General features: G+C 51.2%; 1 non-coding gene across 1 annotated transcript; it reads left to right on the top strand.

Moving 5' to 3' along the window:
- The first annotated feature begins 3,862 nt into the window (after nucleotides 1–3,862).
- On the top strand, nucleotides 3,863–3,937 carry Trnas-cga. The gene has a single exon. It is a non-coding gene; the product is annotated as a tRNA-Ser (tRNA).
- The last annotated feature ends 550 nt before the right edge of the window (nucleotides 3,938–4,487 follow it).

Here is a 4,487-nt window from a genome sequence, read left to right as displayed (position 1 = left end):
ATGACGCACTGAGGTATCGAAACAGATAACCATACAATAAATCACAGGGTCGGCTGTAAGTGTTTCATAGTCTTACGTAAGTGAACGAGCCAAGTCCCTCAGACCTCCAATCAAGAGAATGGATATACAAAAACTTCAGATACATAAATGTCGTGCGGCTTGCAGTGACAAGATGTGGGATGTGATGGCACTGCGGCGGCTTACGTGTCAGATAAAGCCTCCTTGTCCACCAGAAAGATTTCCACATTGGAGCTTGTCATTGGCAGTGTAGGATAGGGTGTGTATGTGTTTGAGTGAACCGGGGGGCGGGGGAGTAGGAGTAGGTTTCTTTTTGGCCGCACGACAGCAAGCTCTTCAGCGCCCGCTCAGTAACAGATTGAGACGGGTGTCAAGAAAATACTCAGAACAGTAAGATAAAACAGAACGTAAAACACAGGTAGCAAGGTTCGCAGGAGAGCCTCTGCAAAGTTTGGAAGGTAGGAGGCGAGGTACTGGCAGAAGTAAAGCTGTGAGGACCGGGCGTGAGTCGTGCTTGGGTAGCTCAGTTGGTAGAGCACTTGCCCGCGAAAGACAAAGGTCCCGAGTTCGAGTATCGGTCCGGAACACAGTTTTAATCTGCCAGGAAGATTCATATCAGCGCACACTCCGCTGCAGAGTGAAAATCTCATTCTGGATACATCCCCCAGGGGTGGCTAAGCCATGTCTCCGCAATATCCTTTCTTTCGGGAGTTCTGCAATTCTGCAAGGTTCGCAGGAGAGCTTCTGTAAATTTTGGAAGGTTGGAGACGAGGTACTGGCAGAATGAAACTTATGAGGACGGGGCGTGAGTCGTGCTTGGGTAGCTCAGTTGGTAGAGCACTTGCCCGCGAAAGGCAAACGTCCCGAGTTCGAGTCTCGGTCCGGCACACAGTTTTAATCTGCCAGGAAGTTTCATATCAGCGCACACTCCGCTGCAGAGTGAAAATCTCATTCTGGATACATCCCCCAGGCTGTGGCTAAGCCATGTCTCCGCAATATGCTTTCTTTCGGGAGTTCTGCAATTCTGCAAGGTTCCCAGGAGAGCTTCTGTAAAGTTTGGAAGGTTGGAGACGAGGTACTGACAGAATGAAAGTTATGAGGACGGGGCGTGAGTCGTGCTTGGGTAGCTCAGTTGGTAGAGCACTTGCCCGCGAAAGGCAAACGTCCCGAGTTCGAGTCTCGGTCCGGAACACAGTTTTAATCTGCCAGGAAGTTTCATATCAGCGCACACTCCGCTGCAGAGTGAAAATCTCATTCTGGAAACATCCCCGAGGCTGTGGCTAAGCCATGTCTCCGCAATATCCTTTCTTTCGGGAGTTCTGCAATTCTGCAAGGTTCGCAGGAGAGCTTCTGTAAAGTTTGGAAGGTTGGAGACGAGGTACTGGCAGAATGAAAGTTATGAGGACGGGGCGTGAGTCGTGCTTGGGTAGCTCAGTTGGTAGAGCACTTGCCCGCGAAAGGCAAACGTCCCGAGTTCGAGTCTCGGTCCGGAACACAGTTTTAATCTGCCAGGAAGTTTCATATCAGCGCAAACTCCGCTGCAGAGTGAAAATCTCATTCTGGAAACATCCCCCAGGCTGTGGCTAAGCCATGTCTCCGCAATATCCTTTCTTTCGGGAGTTCTGCAATTCTGCAAGGTTCGCAGGAGAGCTTCTGTAAAGTTTGGAAGGTTGGAGACGAGGTACTGACAGAATGAAAGTTATGAGGACGGGGCGTGAGTCGTGCTTGGGTAGCTCAGTTGGTAGAGCACTTGCCCGCGAAAGGCAAACGTCCCGAGTTCGAGTCTCGGTCCGGAACACAGTTTTAATCTGCCAGGAAGTTTCATATCAGCGCACACTCCGCTGCAGAGTGAAAATCTCATTCTGGAAACATCCCCGAGGCTGTGGCTAAGCCATGTCTCCGCAATATCCTTTCTTTCGGGAGTTCTGCAATTCTGCAAGGTTCCCAGGAGAGCTTCTGTAAAGTTTGGAAGGTTGGAGACGAGGTACTGACAGAATGAAAGTTATGAGGACGGGGCGTGAGTCGTGCTTGGGTAGCTCAGTTGGTAGAGCACTTGCCCGCGAAAGGCAAACGTCCCGAGTTCGAGTCTCGGTCCGGAACACAGTTTTAATCTGCCAGGAAGTTTCATATCAGCGCAAACTCCGCTGCAGAGTGAAAATCTCACTCTGGAAACATCCCCCAGGCTGTGGCTAAGCCATGTCTCCGCAATATCCTTTCTTTCGGGAGTTCTGCAATTCTGCAAGGTTCGCAGGAGAGCTTCTGTAAAGTTTGGAAGGTTGGAGACGAGGTACTGGCAGAAGTAAAGCTGTGAGGACGGGGCGTGAGTCGTGCTTGGGTATCTCAGATGGTAGAGCACTTGCCCGCGAAAGGCAAAGGTGCCGAGTTCGAGTCTCGGTCCGGCACACAGTTTTAATCTGCCAGGAAGTTTCATATCAGCGCACACTCCGCTGCAGAGTGAAAATCTCATTCTGGATACATCCCCCAGGCTGTGGCTAAGCCATGTCTCCGCCATATCCTTTCTTTCGGGAGTTCTGCAATTCTGCAAGGTTCGCAGGAGAGCTTCTGTAAAGTTTGGAAGGTTGGAGACGAGGTACTGGCAGAATGAAATTTATGAGGACGGGGCGTGAGTCGTGCTTGGGTAGCTCAATTGGTAGAGCACTTGCCCGCGAAAGGCAAAGGTCCCGAGTTCGAGTCTCGGTCCGGCACACAGTTTTAATCTGCCAGGAAGTTTCATATCAGCGCACACTCCGCTGCAGAGTGAAAATCTCATTCTGGATACATCCCCCAGGCTGTGGCTAAGCCATGTCTCCGCCATATCCTTTCTTTCGGGAGTTCTGCAATTCTGCAAGGTTCGCAGGAGAGCTTCTGTAGAGTTTGGAAGGTTGGAGACGAGGTACTGGCAGAATGAAAGTTATGAGGACGGGGCGTGAGTCGTGCTTGGGTAGCTCAGTTGGTAGAGCACTTTCCCGCGAAAGGCAAAGGTCCCGAGTTCGAGTCTCGGTCCGGCACACAGTTTTAATCTGCCAGGAAGTTTCATATCAGCGCACACTCCGCTGCAGAGTGAAAATCTCACTCTGGAAACATCCCCCAGGCTGTGGCTAAGCCATGTCTCCGCAATATCCTTTCTTTCGGGAGTTCTGCAATTCTGCAAGGTTCGCAGGAGAGCTTCTGTAAAGTTTGGAAGGTTGGAGACGAGGTACTGGCAGAATGAAATTTATGAGGACGGGGCGTGAGTCGTGCTTGGGTAGCTCAGTTGGTAGAGCACTTTCCCGCGAAAGGCAAAGGTCCCGAGTTCGAGTCTCGGTCCGGCACACAGTTTTAATCTGCCAGGAAGTTTCATATCAGCGCACACTCCGCTGCAGAGTGAAAATCTCATTCTGGATACATCCCCCAGGCTGTGGCTAAGCCATGTCTCCGCCATATCCTTTCTTTCGGGAGTTCTGCAATTCTGCAAGGTTCGCAGGAGAGCTTCTGTAAAGTTTGGAAGGTTGGAGACGAGGTACTGGCAGAATGAAAGTTATGAGGACGGGGCGTGAGTCGTGCTTGGGTAGCTCAGTTGGTAGAGCACTTTCCCGCGAAAGGCAAAGGTCCCGAGTTCGAGTCTCGGTCCGGCACACAGTTTTAATCTGCCAGGAAGTTTCATATCAGCGCACACTCCGCTGCAGAGTGAAAATCTCATTCTGGATACATCCCCCAGGCTGTGGCTAAGCCATGTCTCCGCCATATCCTTTCTTTCGGGAGTTCTGCAATTCTGCAAGGTTCGCAGGAGAGCTTCTGTAAAGTTTGGAAGGTTGGAGACGAGGTACTGGCAGAATGAAAGTTATGAGGACGGGGCGTGAGTCGTGCTTGGGTAGCTCAGTTGGTAGAGCACTTGCCCGCGAAAGGCAAAGGTCCCGAGTTCGAGTCTCGGTCCGGAACACAGTTTTAATCTGCCAGGAAGTTTCACAGGTAACAAGGTTTGAAAAACATGTGCCTACCCACACCGAAGCGTGGGACGAAGCACACAGGAAGAAAGTGTTAGAGGGAGCTAAAACAATGTAGCAGATGGAAGTGGCTGGCTGGCCGCAAGGAAAAAATGGAGGAGCCAGCCACTCTGCAATACACTGAAACCTCCAGCCTAGAAGTTTGGGCCAGACTCCAGACACATTACAAAACTATGAAACCCTAGACACACAGGTCTCATCATTAGCTAAAACACAGGGCAGATCCCCATCAGCTTGTGCTTCTGCCCTCACATCACGGTATAAAATGCAGCCTGTTAAAATGTGCCGGACTGAGATGTGCACAGCACAGAACGGGGGATCCAGCCGCAGTAATAGAAACCTTATGTGTGAGAAGACGCGTGAGGGAACCCCACGGCCGAGTTGTTGACTTCGCCAACCGCAGTTTGTTGGCCGTCACCGCCAGCCATTCTCCCTCCCACAAACTCCGTGCACTTTCTGTGGAGCGCAGAAATGACAGACTGCAAG

The sequence above is a fragment of the Schistocerca piceifrons genome, chromosome 11, assembly GCF_021461385.2.
Source record: "Schistocerca piceifrons isolate TAMUIC-IGC-003096 chromosome 11, iqSchPice1.1, whole genome shotgun sequence".
NCBI lineage: Eukaryota > Metazoa > Arthropoda > Insecta > Orthoptera > Acrididae > Schistocerca > Schistocerca piceifrons.
This window is presented reverse-complemented; position numbering and strand designations above follow the sequence as displayed.